Here is a 17,221-nt window from a genome sequence, read left to right as displayed (position 1 = left end):
TTTACTGATATTCTGTATCATTACCTACAGTATAGGGTAAGATCAACTGTTTAAAAGTGTTTTCTGTATAATTTAAGAAATGGCCCTACTGCCCCATAACTCAGAGCAAGCACTGCAAGCCACAGCCAGGCACAACGCACCGTAATTGTGCATAAAATCCCTCCCTATAACATTGTCCTTGTGCCTGTCTGGTATCCGTCAGGTAATACAGATGAACAGGAACCCAAGCTGATGGTAAAACTGTCCTGCATCTTCGCAAAAGGAATGGAATCAGACATTGGTCTTCAAGTCTGACTTGGCCTGACCTCCTACTGGGTCTCAGGAGCCGAGCTGGTTGTGGCTCACTCCATATGACAAATGGCCACTGTCTCAGGGGTGCCAGCGAGATGGGGGCACAAAGGGAGAACGTGGCTGGATAAAGCCTTTTGCCTTTCAACTACTCCGCAGAAAAAACCTCTTTATTTCCCTTTTTGAAATTCATGACTTGGAAAAATCAGCAGACACTGCTATGCATAATCACACGTACACACCTGTAGTCTGAAAACAACCCAGTCCCTTCCTAGTCATTGTTACCATCAACAGTGACAACACCCGCTGACACCGGCCAGCAAAAGGTGTTTCAGCTGACACAGCCGAAGCAATCAAACTCATTAGCAGTGAGGATGCCTCAGAAGCTGGAGAAAGGGCAGCTACACATCAGGGATCTAATTTGCTTCTTTCCTCACCTTCATTTCATCACCTACCACCTCTTCCCTGGCTCGTTACCTTTGTTTAAAAATTTATACAGCCCCTGCTTAAACATTCTGGTGTGCTTGGCTTATGGGAATCTGTGAAGACGTGACTTGGGACTTTATGCATATTTAGGGATATTCCAGCTGGGCAAGTACCTTGAAAAAGCAGTTCTGAGTCTGCTGGAAATGAAACAAGGAGGATGACAGAGCTTCAGATGAAACAACAAAACAAAGCCCATTAGCCCTCTTTCAACAGCGTCTGGGTAAAGCTCGGCACACCTCAAATGAGCCGGGGCGAGTGCGTCATCCCAAGCAAAGCTACGGCTGAAGATCCTTCACTAACTGGCTACACAATGAAACCCACCTGCATTCACAACCTGTCTAGACACAAAGGAACTCCATTTTAATTAAACCTATTTAGCTAACCCAGTGCAAACCCTGTGGAGGCATTCAGTTCAGTAAGGCTTAGACTAAATACAAACCTTCCCAGGAATAGCTGTCAGCAAGAGGTGGGAAGATGCACAAAGGGACTGAGGCGATGCTGAAAAAATACTTTTTATACAGACACAGCTGTACTGGCACAGATTTTTGGCATGGGGGATTGAAGTGTGATGTTCAGGACAGTTGTCCTCATAGATAAAGAGCACAAAGCATTCAGAGAGGTGGACGTTGTCCCTTCACAGCGAGTCCCCTCCACTCCACAAAGCTTCAACCCTCATCTCCCCTGACTTTTATACCTGCTAAGCCATTTGAAATCCCAGCCTGGATGCCCACGTCCCCAGGTGCACTGCTCGGAGAAGGGGGGATAAGCATGCTGGGAGTGCCGGTGTATTCGAAGCTCAGAGGACATCATGCAGCCACCCAAGGCAGGAATTCACTTTGACCCACGGCAATTCACCACGAGGTTGCCCCAAAGGGGCGCGGGTACAACGGATCGCAGAGCACACATGGGCAGCTACGATGAGGCTGGTGAAGGCTCCAGCTGGAAGCAGAACTTTGTGGCAGAGATTTGCACCGAGGACTGCTTGGGAGGGGAGCTGACCTTTTGTAAGTGCAGAGGAAAGTCAAAAACTTTCCCCTGAAAGTTTACAGTTTAAAATAAGCTCTTCTAAAAAAACCCAAAAGGTGTTGTATATTTAACCTTTTCCTTCCCAAATTGCCCTCTGCTGACATTTAATACTTTGTGGCTTGGGAGTGAAAGAGGAAACACAATTTTGTCTTTTGAAAAAGAAGGCGTGTTTCAGCCTGGTTACCTTTGCTGGTACAATCCTGCTGCCCATCCATCTGTCTGTCCCCACTCCACCCCCAAGTCTGGCAGAGAGAGACAGAAGACAAATAAATAAACTAAATGAAAAATTAACTGCCACAGATATCCAAATAAATACCTCACTGATGGAAAGGCAAGTCAAACTCAGACCTTCTGTGTCCTTTCTGTTGGCTGCTGTCAAGCAAGCCCATGTATTTCTCTGCACTGGCCACGTAACGCGCCGTCTCTTGCCTGCGAGGTGGCCGTGGAAGGACGAGCAGAGATGGGAGGAATCAGCTGTTATGCCAACAGTGGTGATATTTAGAAGAAAAGGACCCAATCCTTAGGCAACCTGGTTTCATCTGTTCCACTGCTGCTGGAGTGCCTGGCGGGAGCGATGGGTGCCTCTGTTAAAAGGCACAGCCTCCGTAAGTCAAAAACGAACGCAGCGTTAACCTGTAACGTGCCTTCTTCAGGCTTACATCTTAATCCCTTCTCTCCTTACTATTCATAAGCCATCTCTGACCCAGGACTGAAGATGTTTCTGTTCTTGGTTAATAAGCTTTAAAGTTAGAAGTGAATTAATTTCCAGGAGTCCAGCGCTCCCTGCATGAGCAGACCCTGACAGCCGAGTCCCCCAGCTCAGGTGCTCCATGACCTGGCTCACGCGGGTATCTACTGGGGTTCTGTGTATCCCTGTTTGGGGGGCTGCCCCAGAGCAGCTCCGTAACCTCCCCAGCAGCAGCAACAAAGCAAAACACAGGCTAGGACAGATTAAAGTGCATAAACTGTGTAGGCGCAGTAAATGTTCTCGGGTTTTGCCGCAGAAACTCTTGCACCTGGGCTAGGCTAAATGCAAGTGGTCAGACGTTGGCACCAACTCTGCAATAGACACAAACACTTTAGGTTTCTCCTTAGGACAAAGGCTTTAAGTTGATTTACACCTACAGGAAGAAAAACGCTGGGTGAACTCTGCATGGACAGAGGATCACTGAACTTCTTACAAATTCCCTTCCAATCTGCAGTCAAGTTTGCATTGAGCTAATTTGGTTGAATTCTTTAACCAAACCCAAAGGAAGTTGGCTTATTAGGGAACAAGCTGCAAATAGAGCATCCCTTAGAAGCTAAGTTGACAGGCAGACAGCTTTTATCTCTTTCACTAAGTCTTTAAAAAACCCAACCACACCAAACCCAAAAACTAGGTCAGTGTTGTCCATCCTGTCGTTTCAGACTCTCTCTTTAGCTGTAACTACCAGCACACAACAAGCGAATACGTCGCTATCAGCTATACAAGTGTGTGATCATAACTGACACGTGACTTTCATGGACAGACTACCCTACCTGACAAATCCAGAGTCCCAGGGAGTTTATAAACACTGAGCCATCGGCGCTAACCTCTTCTGTGTTCAGATAACATTCACTAATTTTGCTCTTTTCCTCAACATAAATATGAACAAAACACGCCTCTAATCCAGTGGGCAAGATAAATGGTTCAAATGTGAGTTCAGCAGCAAAACTCCCTAACTTACAGGTGCACCCATTAAGTGTTGGGAGCACACAGCCCCTCATTTACAATTCACAGAATCACAGAATCATCTCGGTTGGAAGGGACCTTGAAGATCATCCAGTCCAACCGTTAACCCAGCACTGACAGATCCCAACTCCACCAGATCCCTCAGCGCTGGGTCAACCCGACTCTTCAACCCCTCCAGGGATGGGGACTCCCCCCCTGCCCTGGGCAGCCCATTCCAACGCCCAACAACCCCTTCTGCAAAGAAATCCTTCCTAAGAGCCAGTCTGACCCTGCCCTGGTGCAGCTTGAGGCCATTCCCTCTTGGCCTGCCGCTGGTTCCTTGGCTCAAGAGACTCATCCCCCCTCTCTGCACCCTCCTTTCAGGGAGTTGCAGAGGGCCAGGAGGTCTCCCCTCAGCCTCCTCTTCTCCAGACTAAACCCCCCCAGTTCCCTCAGCCGCTCCCCATCAGACCTGTGCTCCAGACCCTGCACCAGCTCCGTTGCCCTTCTCTGGCCACGCTCGAGTCATTCAATGGCCTTTTTGGAGTGAGGGGCCCAAAACTGAACCCAGTATTCGAGGTGCGACCTCACCAGTGCCGAGTACAGGGGCAGGATCACCTTGTTACCTGGCTCTGAAGATGAAATATTGGAGGCTTACAAGAACACCCAGCATTTTAACATCTTTAAAGCCACACATCTCCAATCACTCATCGGCTCCATCCCCTGCCCTCCCGCTGGCACACGTAGTACAATATTGCACATCTGCAGAAGGAAGAGCAGCAAGGTCATTAAGAGAAGGAGATTTGCTCAGTGCCCGTAACGTGCTCACGGCCAGGTGGAAGGATGAGAGGCAGCTCAGGCCTAGCAGTCACAGCTAAAAGCAGTGCTAGCAGAGTTTTGGGTGTAACCTCAAAGTCATTAATCATACCAGGTATTTCAAATTTCATAAACACGAAAGCACTTCCATTTTGTTTAGGTAAATATGTGGCAACAGCCTAGACAGGAATAACAGTGATGACCCTGCTTTGTTCGCCTCATGATCTGCATCAAGGCTTCTCCCATCTTGCCCTCCACACTGCTCGCAGGCAGCGATGGCAGCAGCTCCCGGCTCCGGCTCAGACGGGGCACCGCCGCCTCTCCCTTCTCCTCTTGTGTGTCCCACGGCTCCCTAAACCAGCATTTAGACAAGTCCTGCCACTCCCCGTAGGCACACACCGGGGCTCCCGACACCCTGTGCCCTGCAATCTCCACTCACCCTGCCTCGCTTTCCCTGCGAGTCCTGCCGGCCCCAGCACACGGACGCTGCTGGCATCTGAGAGGCAGATTTTCCTGCCGAGCTGCCGCCACCAGCAGCACTCCTTTACAGCTTAATATGCACGCAAGAAAAATAAAGTTGAAGCCCCCAGACCAGAGAGGAGTCATCAGCACTAATCGTTCATCGTGCAATTACTCAGCTACTCAACCTCCAGCTGCAGTAGGTACCTTCACACCGGTGGGAGATCCTTGTTATTCACTGTCAAGCATGACGTGACATATCCCCAACATCTACTGTTTGCAAATGTGTAGGTGAGTACAGTGGGGAGTTAAACTGGGCACTTAAGTCCTACTTTAGTCACACTGAGGTATCAGGACTGGACCAGCCGAAGCTTTCTTTAAAGCATATTCCCTCCAAGTTGTCTTTTCTGCCCTGTTCTGAGCTCATCCGCGTGTGTCCTGTTCCTTTGTCTTGTCATTCATGGTTTCTCCTGGCCAATTTGCAAGATACAGTACCAGTGGAACTGTGGGAGAGACACAAGAGGACTATTAACATTCAAAAGTCTTCATGTAATTCCTTATTATAAAGCAAATTAATTCCAGTCTGAGCCAAACTCACTCCAGACCAGCAGCTGGGCAAACACATATGCCTCCAAACTGCAAGTGTACAAGTATAAGGAGCTGGTGAATGCTTTGGGAAATGGCATTCCCATCCCACTTGCCTCAAAGTAGCATCAGTTAAAACTGGTGGAGACATCTGCTCAGATTTGAAGATGGATGGTGGAATGAAGGTCCTAAATACAGGCTTTTAGCGCCATTTTAGAGACCCTGCGGTACGTCCCCTCGCCTCCAGCTACCACTGCAGAAAGGCACGAGTCTCCTGTAGGTCCCGTGTCCCACCTACCAGCCCTATGCAGATTCCTGACACACCACAAGGGATTTAAAAATGGCACTGAACACCTCTGCTTTGGCAAACTAATTCCACTCCCGTCTACTAGTTCAGTCTACTCCAAAACCCCACTTCACGCTCGAGTCGAGACACGACAGCACGTGCCTATGCTGGGGATGCACCTTACGTTGGCTAACTCTGGAAACCAGAAGATCCTCTCCTGCATCACCCTCCAGCTGACACGCTCAGCAAGGCGAAACAGAACACGTGCTGGCTGTTGAGGTGACAAATTTATGATTAAGTGCTTTAATCACCCATTTTGCCCTCTTCAAAAGGTCCTGGGAGGAAGTGTCAATGCTTGGATTTAGATGTGAACACCAAGCCCCCTCACTGCCTGCCTATCTCACATGTAGCTGAAAAATTTGCAGCAGCCCAGGGTCACTGGGTTCAGGTACCAAAATGTATTTCCTTTCCCCTTTTCTACATTAAAAAAAAAAAAAGGATCCATTCAGCAGATGCTGCCATGTCCTGCACATGGCTGGAGGGCACCCCAAAACCATCTTTTATGCTTCTGTTAAAACCATCAAGCAAGATGCTCTATGAGTAAAGAAATGACTACAGCCTGCTTTCCTAAAAAATAAAAGACCCCAGGAAAACATGCCTCACACTCCTTACACCACTGCCTTGCCCCCTTCCCTCACACCAAGCTTTGCATTTCCATGCTGTGATAATTCTTTTTCTCGGTGGGTTGATGAAGCATCAAGGCAGCAACTCTTCATCGGGACAGAGGACGGCTGAATTCCCCTGCCTTTGGCTGCACAGAGATTTTAGAGCTTGTCTCTTTAATCAAAATGAGCGATTTTCGCAAAACTTTGAAAGAATTACCCTTGCTACCTCTCTCCCTCACTGTCAAATCTGAGGATGCAGCAGCCACATAAAACGACGTTTCCCCGGGAAACCAAGCTAAAAATAGCCAGGCTGCCTGGCTGGGGAGACTGGTCTGGAGTTTTTGAAATTGCAGTGAGGACAAGATAGCACTGGGGGTTAAGAATCTGCATGACGGACCCTGAATGCTAAAGATCCCAGTGTAAGACGTTGCTGTCCCTGCTCTGACGGGCGGTGCTGGTGGTGAGAGCCAACCTTCCTCGCCGGCGCGGGGAGGAGCTCAGCCTGTCCAGCCAGCAGCCTCTCTGCAGCCCCAAAGCGGCGGCTGGGCTCTGACCTGCAAGCCCAAGCTGGGGGATGTAGCCTGGTTTGAAGCCATCTTCAGCCTGGGCTCAGCTCCCAGCACGTGTGCAGGGCGGGGGTGACGGCCAAAACCAACCTGGGCACAGAATCACAGAATCATCTCGGTTGGAAAGGACCTTGAAGATCATCTAGTCCGACTGTTAACCCAGCACTGACAGATCCCAACTCCACCAGATCCCTCAGCGCTGGGTCAACCCGACTCTTCAACCCCTCCAGGGATGGGGACTCCACCACCTCCCTGGGCAGCCCATTCCAACGCCTGACTACCCGTTCTGTAAAGAAATCCTTCCTAAGAGCCAGTCTGACCCTGCCCTGGCGCAGCTTGAGGCCATTCCCTCTTGTCCTATCGCTTATTACTTTGTTAAAGAGACTCATCCCCCCTCTCTGCACCCTCCTTTCAGGGAGTTGTAGAGGGCCATGAAGTCTCCCCTCAGCCTCCTCAGCGGGGAGGGACGCAGGCTCCAACAGCTCGAGGGTGTCTGTCCCCGAGGTCCTGCAGGACCCACAGCCCCGCTGCCATGACTCTCCTCCGATGGGCACCTCCACACCGAGACTTGTGCTCCAGGGGATCGGGGCTGGGGTGGACTGAGGGGGTACAAGAGTACGGAGGGGAACCTTATTTTATTGCTTTTGGCTGTTCTCTACCTTTACAGCAACGAAACGTCTTATACTGTCAAACTGATGTACGCAAACACAAATATAACATATTTCTGCAAGAAGGAACCGTCCCCCCGAGGCCAAATGCAAACCAGTAATTTCTGGACGGGAGCCCATTCGGTGAGCAGTCCCAGCGGGGCAGCGTAAGGACGGAGCCATCTCCATAAATCTTCCCTTAGTCTGCCCCATGAGACTGCCTAGCAGATACCAGGACGGGGTGATGGAAAAGGAATAAGACTCTCCCCTTCCCCAATATCAGCTCATCTTCTGAGTTCACACAAGGAAAAACAAGAAGGGGGAAAAAAATTAAAATCTTTTGTGCATTTAATTCAGAATCTAATTACTTTGTATAAATTAGTTAGCTGGTTTCCACCTAAGATTTATCATGTAATAGCCTATGAATCACATCTCTGTTACAGGATATATTGTGTCATTTATATGTAAAAATGCTTTATGCAAGGCACCCTGTGGACTAGGCATATTAATTTATACCACGGGCTCTGGAAGATTAAGTGAAATTAAAGAAGGTAAGGAGATAAGACACTACTGCTGATCAATGCTTCTTAATGAGGAACATGCTCTATGTGCATTTTAAGGTGAAATCAGCCATCAGAGTCTGCACAGCCATAAGGTCAGCCGGTACACAGCAAGATGGTACACACGAAAACCCCACTGGTTATAACAGAGACTCTCCACCCAACACCACTGAAGCTGTTTCCTTCCACCTGCTTTGCCGGCTGCTGGCTCTGTACGCTTTTAAATACTCCGTTTAATCTGCCCAGGTTCACTGCTGTGGACACAGACACAGGCAGGCAATATTCCTCACTGTAATCTTGATTCTTCCTCCTTCCAGCAAGCCACGTTTTGTGGCAAGAACTTTTCTGGCAGCTCTTCCAGTCAATCCCTATTTATTTCCTGCAGGTTTGCGAGTGCCACAGGGAAGAGGGATGAGGACTATCATGCCACCCTCAGGCACATGCACCCCAATTTCCCTAACAAGGCAGCAACACCCACTCCAAAGGCTTCCTACTCACTTCATAAAGAGCAGTTATCACGCATAAGTTATTCCACCCAAAGGACAAGGCACAACAGCCACGGGCAGCAGTTGACTAAGGAGTCGCACCAGGAGACGAGGTTCCTCCTCCTGAATCAGCAATCTGCAACTCCAACAGCACAAGACTGTTTCCATGTTTATGCTCCGTCCTGACCAGCTCCTCCTCACTATTTAGAACAAAGCATTACTTACAGTCTAATTTTAAGCTAGTGCCCTGGAGCCAGAAACTGAATTAATTTCCATAGATAGGGAGTGGTTTTACCAGTATAGTGGAGCTAATTACCTCTTCTCTCCCCATCTCCATTATCACTGTCACCTCCTGTAGGGACAACACAGAAGCAACGTCCTACCCTACGAATGGAACACACAGCACTAACCCAGGACTGTCTGGGAGAAGATGGTAAAAGCTCCTTTAGCATCTCCAATATGTCAGACAGCACATGAAAATAACCCCTAGCGCAAAAGTGTTTGGTGAGAAAACAAGAATCATCTGGACTGCGAGAAGTTGAATTTATTATATATGCCTAAAGACAATAGGGCTTAGATCCAATAGCGCAAAGTTATTAGGTGCCAAGAAACGCAGAAGCCACCCAGTGGTAATTTTTTTTCACGTTGTGTTTTTATACATCTGCTTAGAAATTCTCTTTTGATCCGAGATAAGGGAATTTAGACAGGGCATGCTTTCTGCAGCTGAAGTTATAAAACCAGAAGAAGTCCCGACTCCCTAGAAATGAACACTTCAGGTGTGATCCCTTACACACGGGTCTCAGTGGATGGCTACACCATCCTGTTGATACTTAGTAAAGGTAGAATTGACTTATCCATCCCACGCACACATTCGATCATGAGCGTCCAAACCAGACAGTTTAGTGACAACATCCGCATAGACACGTGTGCCAGTGTAACTATGATCCTTCTGCCCAACAGCACTGGTCTGGTGCCTGGGTGAGCAAGTGGGCACATCCAAGCCTTCCTCTAAATGAATTTGTAAAGAGAAAAACTAGGAAGAGGGAAATTCGACAGGTGCAGTATGCACAATGCTGATGACTTTCTACCCTGGACTGCAAACCTATTTACAACAAGCCTACAAAAACTAGAGTAGATATAAAGCATTAGTTAAATAATCACCTCTGTTGGATCATTTTCACCAGAAAAAAAAAAATGCTCAACACCGGCCTTTGACAACACTGTTCTGACTCTCCAGGATAGAGCTAGAAGTGTAATTATCCTCCAAAAAAAAAAAAAAAAAAGAGTGATTAAGGCATCCCGTGATTTAATGGCATCTCTTCAAACAACAGCACTGCCTGCAAGCAGAACACAAAGGCTTCTGAGCAGGGAGACCAAAAATGGGAAGAACACATCACAAGTGGGGGGGGAAAAAAAAAGTCTAAATGATGCAATAAAAAAAAAAAAATGTCTCTTCAGAAACTACCGTGGAAGAAATGAGGGGCCACATTTTGCATTCATTACCATTCTGCTAGCAAATCCTTGGAGACTGCAAGCCAGCCAGCATTTGAGCACACACAGTAAAAGAGGATGAGGAAAGAGGATTTTAAGTAGGTCACCAGTAAATATGATCATGATGGATCTTTTTTTTTTGTTTGTTTTTGTTTGCTGTCAGCCACTGGAGTCCTTATTTGGAGAAATGCTGGAGAAGAAAAGAATTCATGCAACAGCAGCAAGGTGGGCAGCATCTCCAGAGGAAAATGTGGTGTTACCTTTCTGAAACCAGCCTCGTCCCTCTGACACGGGCAAGTCCTGGAGACGAGCGCGCTCGCAGAGCTACGCGCCATCACCAGCACCGGCAGAGCCGCTCCCCGAGCACGGGGCTGGGCATTTCGAGGTAGCAGCTGCCAAGGAATATGGGGAAAGGCAGGGTGGGATTTTATGCCAAGGGGGTTTAATGGAATCAGAGCATTATCCTCTTTCTGATTTCTTTTCTCACCTCTCAGGTTTCTTGTGCTGAGGAAATCAACCTCAAAGCACTCTTCTTTGCCCCAGTCTCCTCCTTGCCCAGGGAGCTGCTTCTGTAGTGTTTGGGGGAAAAAAAAATAATAATTGGGAAGAATTAGTGTGCCCAGGTGGCCAAGAAGGCCAATGGCATCCTGGCTTGTATCAGCACTAGCGTGGCCAGCAGGGACAGGGAAGGGATCTTGCCCCTGGACTCGGCACTGGTGAGGCCGCACCTCGATGAGTGGGTTCAGGTTTGGGCCCCTCACTCCAAAAAGGCCATTGAATGACTCGAGCGTGTCCAGAGAAGGGCAACGGAGCTGGTGCAGGGTCTGGAGCACAGGTCTGATGGGGAGCGGCTGAGGGAACTGGGGGGGTTTAGTGTGGAGAAGAGGAGGCTGAGGGGAGACCTCCTGGCCCTCTGCAACTCCCTGAAAGGAGGGTGCAGAGAGGGGGGATGAGCCTCTTTAACCAAGTAATAAGACAAGAGGTGATGGCCTCGAGTTGCGCCAGGGAAGGTTTAGACTGGCTCTTAGGAAGGATTTCTTTACAGAACGGGTAGTCAGGCGTTGGAATGGGCTGCCCAGGGAGGTGGTGGAGTCCCCATCCCTGGAGGGGTTCAAGAGGCGGGTTGACATAGCACTGAGGGATCTGGTGGAGTTGGGAACTGTCAGTGCTGGGTTAACGGTTGGACTGGATGATCTTCAAGGTCCTTTCCAACCGAGATGATTCTGTGAAAACCAAACTGTCCCTTTGCTCCATGAGCTCTGGGGAGCACTGTGTGTTTGCATAAAGATGGGACAGAGGAGAGATGGGAAAAGAAGAGGGAGGGTGCCTGTGCAGTAGCTGCCTCCTCTCAGAGGAGACACTGAGCTGGGGAGCCAAGGCCAGCAGGGCCAGCGGAGGGACGTGTCCAGTCCAGCAAAGCTTCACCATGTGGACAGAGGCCCAAACTGCAGCTGCCACTCAAACCCCACAAGGAGACAAGAACCCATCAAGCAAAGCTGGCTCTGCCATTTCTGACGTCCCACGGCAGAGCGGTCTGTCCAAGCACCGAGCTCCAAGCGCAGTTGTCGCACACGCTGGATCCAAGGTGCTTGGCACAGGATCCCCCCGGCTTCAAAGCTGCTCAGGTCCCACGTTTGTGTGGCTCCTTCCCCCCCGGCATACGAATGCTGCACTCTGCCAGCCTGCGCAGGCTGACTGGCACCGACAGGGTTCATCTGGAGAGGGAGCTTCAAGAGGGGAGAAAAGGGAAAATAAAGGGGAAAAAGCTGTTCCCAAATATCCCACCAACATTGGACTGCGGTTGCATGAGCAGGAAGGGACTAGCTTGGGTTCGTTGCAGATGCACAGGAGTAATGCTGCTGTAATGCTATTGCAATGCTATTTCTAACCCAAGTTTATATCCTATTCAATTTTGCCTTTAAAAAAACCCTACTAGCACATTGCTTCTGAAGCTTGGTTGGTGAGTAGTCTGAGAGCAGGCAGAGTGCTGGTTTTCTCGAGGTCTTAAGAGATATCAGCAGAGATAGACATTTTACAAAATGATGCCTCTGTTGAGGGGCCTAGAAAGTTTCAGCATTTCAGGAGTTTTCCGTTCCTGGAGGAACATTGGGCTGTTCACCACGCCCGGCGCGTCCTTGGAGCTCCTTCTAACGCAACTTTCCCCATTAGTGGGGGGAAAAAAGGCCAGTGAAAACAGACAAGCTCATATTCCTTTGAGACAGAGAGCAATGTCAGATGTGATCTGAAGGTGGAAGCAGCAGGTGCTATTTGGGCTTCTCCTAATTTGACTTTGTATCATCGGGATTGCATTTACCTCTCAGCACTGCAGCTCCCAAATTAAATCCTTGAAGGAAACAAGCTGTAATGAAAGAGCACGAGCTACCCCCTCCTCACCCGTTGAAGCCGCAGGCTGCAGGGAGGCAAGGGGCTCTGCAAACAAAACTTCTCCCCTTGCCTACAGGGGTAACAAACCCATCATGTGAGGAGCCTTTTGCCAACTATTTATCAAAGCAGTGAGTGTCGCATGAAGAAAATGGTTTATTGTTTTTCTCTCGGTAATAGCTGTCGGCTGAACACCGCAGAGATGCCGAAGGCATCTGTAATTGTAGGCACTCCCACGTGAACTCCCAAGACAAGACAGGTTGCTCCAGCATGCCCGAAGGATACCACGGAGCTGCCTCAGAGCTGCTGGGGAGCCAGCTACAGGGCCATTAGGCTCGAGCTGGGTAGCAAGCTAAGTGCTGGAGCCCCTGACTGAAGCATTAAATAAAAGGATTGTTATGGCAGATCCTCCTTGCGACAGTTCAAATACCACCGTTCAGGCTTGAGCCCATTTATTCCCTCCAAAGAAAAGCAGCAGTTGTGCTGTGAGTCGTCTGCCGTCTCTCCCCACACACACATCTCTGAGTACTTGATGTTCTGCCTCAAAAACCATGGGTTTTAAGGCAAACCAGCATGTCACTTTGATCATTTCCAGGCTTTAGAGCTCTAAATATGACCTGCCCCGTCAGCCTGGTACCAGCAAGCATTTTTTGAGGCCAGATTCTTTAAGGTGACATTTTCTAACATGGAAATTTTTTTTTTTTAAAGTGTCTCAAAGTGATAACACAGCTCACAGCACAGCGTGGCGCAGGAATCAGGAACAACACAGTTCCCATCAGTGTTATCCTTTGGAGCCTGTGATACACAAAGGCATGATCCAGCCATCACATCTGGCAGGGGGAGAAGTCTGAACTCCAGCTGGCTTCAGTGAACAGCGATTTATCCCGGACACACAAACTCCTCGGGATGCTGCAATCTCTGAAGATGCAAATCAAACTACACATTTATACACAGCACACGCATGACTTGACTGGAAGTTGATGGAGAGCAGTAGAAAGCTGTGGTAATGCCCACTGCTGAAGGAGAAACACTCGAAGCAGTCCTAAATCTTGCACTGCTCTCTGCAGGGCATCAAAAATAGCATCTCAAAAAGGAAGAAATTCTAGTTTCTAAGAGATAAAACTGGAAGGGCTTTTGCTCAGAGCCTGTCGTGTGTTACAGAAACTGTATTAGTGAGGGAGAAGCCATCTGGGGTATGACCTGATCTCCTGACGGATGCCACTTGTCCCCGGACACAGCTGATGTTGGGGATACCTGGCTATGGCCTGTCCTAGCACAGCAGCTCCAACCCACGTCCCGACAGCAGGTTACAAACCACCCCCGACACGAGTTACCTGTGGCAGAGCAGGTCGCAGGACACGAGAGCCCTTGGAGCTGCCCTGCGGATGAACGCGAGAGGGGACGGGTCAAGGTGAGGCTGCACGTCGATGAGTGTGTTCAGTTTTGGGCCCCTCACCCCAAAAAGGCCATTGAATGACTCGAGCGTGTCCAGAGAAGGGCAACGGAGCTGGTGCAGGGTCTGGAGCACAGGTCTGATGGGGAGCGGCTGAGGGAACTGGGGGGGTTTAGTCTGGAGAAGAGGAGGCTGAGGGGAGACCTCCTGGCCCTCTCCAACTCCCTGAAAGGAGGGTGCAGAGAGGGGGGATGAGTCTCTTGAGCCAAGGACCCAGCGCCAGGACAAGAGGGAATGGCCTCAAGCTGCGCCAGGGCAGGGTCAGACTGGCTCTTAGGAAGGATTTCTTTGCAAAGGGGTTGTTGGGCGTTGGAATGGGCTGCCCAGGGCAGGGGGGGAGTCCCCATCCCTGGAGGGGTTGAAGAGTCGGGTTGACCCAGCGCTGAGGGATCTGGTGGAGTTGGGAACGGTCAGTGCTGGGTTAACGGTTGGACTGGATGATCTTCAAGGTCCCTTCCAACCGAGATGATTCTGTGATTCTGTGAAGGGGAGCAGGGCAGGACCTACCATCGGTCTTCCCGTGCGTGAGGCTGGACACATCACCAGGGTTGGGTATGTTGGAGGCTCCAGCACAAGTGCTGGGTAAGAGATATAAACTGAGGAATTCACACCAGTACACTTTTTTTTTTTTTTCCCCCCTCACTTAATTTAGCATTAAAACATCCTATTTGGATAATTATTACATATAACTACTGAGCTACCATCAGGAGCAAACGGTTTCAGCCTGACTTTATGAACAAAGCAGATTTACAGGGAAATTTGCCTCGGATCATTCTCAATGCATCTGTTTTGAAAAAGGGGATAAAAGCAATGTTTAAGCAATAGCCAATCAAAACTGATTTAGGGATCTGAAGGACTGAAATGAAGCCAACACATTAAAACTAGCCACAAAAATTATCATAACTACACTTATGCAAATCTTTTTCATAGTACATAAAAAACCCAACACAGCTTTTTTTAGGAATTTGGCACGCTAAAGGGGAAAGAGGAGAGTCATGGACAAAACATGTGAGGACTTATTTCACTCAGATATTAGGGTAAGAAACACAGCAGCAGAATTACAAGCTGGCAGAGGAGAATTTATAAGGAGAGCAATACACCAGCTCAATATATTAAGTAGATATACTTCAGCTTTATACCGTGAACTTGATCCCACAGACTGGCTTTTCTGTTTGCAGGCTGCTTTTTAGCCGGAGCTTTAAAACTTGAGCTCAGACATTAAGTTCTGGATCCGTTGTAAAAAGACAAAATAAAAGCTATAAAGTCTGTCAAGACATAAAAGAGTTTTTTGGTGGGTTTTTTTGCAACGTCAGGTTAGCACAGCCACATTTAAATACTAATTTATTTGACTTTGGTTTCAGAAGGAATGGTTGGGACCCAATATTTTTACCAAATATTCAGTCTCTATTTAAAAAGTAAATTCCTTAGACATTTCAAAAAATGTCAAGCACTGAGCTAGGGATCTTTATCACATCCAGATTTTATCAGATGGATGCTCCACACCTTCCAGAAAAAACAAAACCAAACCTACCCTCTAAGCATAAAATTTTAGTTACGCGCCAAAGTCACTAATTGCTTTTGAAAGAGCAGTCTCAGAAACAGCAAGTGCCTCTTTGAGAACAATTCAAATACTGAGTTCACAAGATGAAATGAGCTGGGCAAGAGATAAATGGAAGGAAAGCAAGCTTAAAAGAGAAAATTTTGGCTCTGTTGAAGATGCTATAAAGTAGAAAACCAGAAGGAAAGTTTTGTTAATGTGCACTTTTACGATACTTCGTTTTACCTAAGAATGTAAAAAGTAGCAGAAATATTTCTGATGAGGTTAATCAAATACCCAAAGACTTCAAGAGAAAAATGAATCTTCTCCCCCATTGTTTAAAACATAAACCTAGTGAGCCTATATATTTTATTAAATTTTTACCGCTCTAAAAATACCAAGGCCTTGAAAATAATTGTTGTTCTCACCTTGACAAAAGCATCTTTTTTGATATTTAGCAGCTCTCTCCAAAATTGAAGGTGTGTAGTTAAAAGGCAAAGCAACAGCAGAAGCTTGGACCTGGATCTGGTCCCCAGAGCTGACGAAGAAGCAGCCACTAAGCACCTTTCATCAGAAATAATGAAACGTCAGGGTAGGAAAACCACCCCGCTGAGTGACTCCCTACAAACCAGTGGGGACCGCAGCAACTTATGCTGGTATCCAGGCATCACCTGGGAGATATTCCTGATCTCCAAAGGTTTGCACCCTGTAGCTGCGGGGTGCTGAGACCCCTGCCCAGCGGTGCTGGCAGCAGCATCCCACCTCACAGGGAAGGAAAGAGGTTACACGCTTTGGTGAAGATGTGAGTCAGCGGAAGAGCAGGCCCTAAGCACACCAGAATCTGCACAAGTTTGAAGTTGTGTGTTGACACCAAAAATATATCTGCATCCATTTTGAGTCCAAACCTGCATTTTTTTTAAAAAAAGTTAAGTAAAACATGCTGGTATAGTTATGGCAGACTACAAGGAGAGAGTTTAAAGATTACTTTTCTCTAGTAGCTTGTTTTCCAATGTAATATCCCTTTCACTTACGCACATGAGGCAGATGGCATGAATTACAACCCCCTCCCCAAATAAAACAAAAATATAAAAGTTTTATATGCCTGAGATTTGCGAAGCAGGGAGGTTCCCAGCACACAGCCCGGCGGATGCCAGGACAGCTGCTCGGGGCAGATGGGTCCTTTGACAGCTTGATAATACTGACTTACTGGTGAAACTAAGCCCTGGTAAGGCCAGCCAACGTGGGGCCATCTGTTTACTGGAGAGGAAAGGCTCTTGGAACAGCAGGCAGCCAATGCTTTGGTTGAGAATTAAACCAACAGCAAGATCATCAGTATTTACAACCTTTACTTGTGCAACCACACACGTACAGCTGGCAGCGTAACTCTGCCACGTCAGGCTGCTCCTGCAGCGCCGTGCTCGGTTTCAAGACGTGCCTTGGGATTTTTGTACAATGGATTGCACCACCAGAGGCTCTTTAGAAGATGTTTTCTGCTTATATAAGTTTGTTAACAGCGGGCAAGGGGATGGTTCGTGTCAAACTTTCAGTCTTGAATCAATGCCAAGAACTGTAGTTCAAGATTGAAAATAATAACGTGGTTAGAAAGGTGTGATAATGAATATACTGAATATAGAAGAGAGCCCCTAAGAAACATTTTTCTCCCATTCACCTATTCCTACAATAATACCCTCTCTGGAGAAAATCCACAGTAGCAGCATCAACAGGGAAGCTTGATTGGGAAGGCTGGCGAGGCAGCAGAACTTCATATTGCTGCGCCACACGGACTGCTCAGGTGTGAT

General features: G+C 48.1%; 1 protein-coding gene across 2 annotated transcripts in view; it reads right to left on the bottom strand.

Annotated features, from left to right (window-relative positions):
- Positions 1-17,221, bottom strand: part of MYO1D (myosin ID) — a 166,635-nt gene that overhangs the window by 36,233 nt on the left and 113,181 nt on the right. The window lies entirely within an intron of this gene.

Source organism: Strix uralensis, chromosome 22 (assembly GCF_047716275.1).
Source record: "Strix uralensis isolate ZFMK-TIS-50842 chromosome 22, bStrUra1, whole genome shotgun sequence".
NCBI classification, from domain to species: domain Eukaryota; kingdom Metazoa; phylum Chordata; class Aves; order Strigiformes; family Strigidae; genus Strix; species Strix uralensis.
This window is presented reverse-complemented; position numbering and strand designations above follow the sequence as displayed.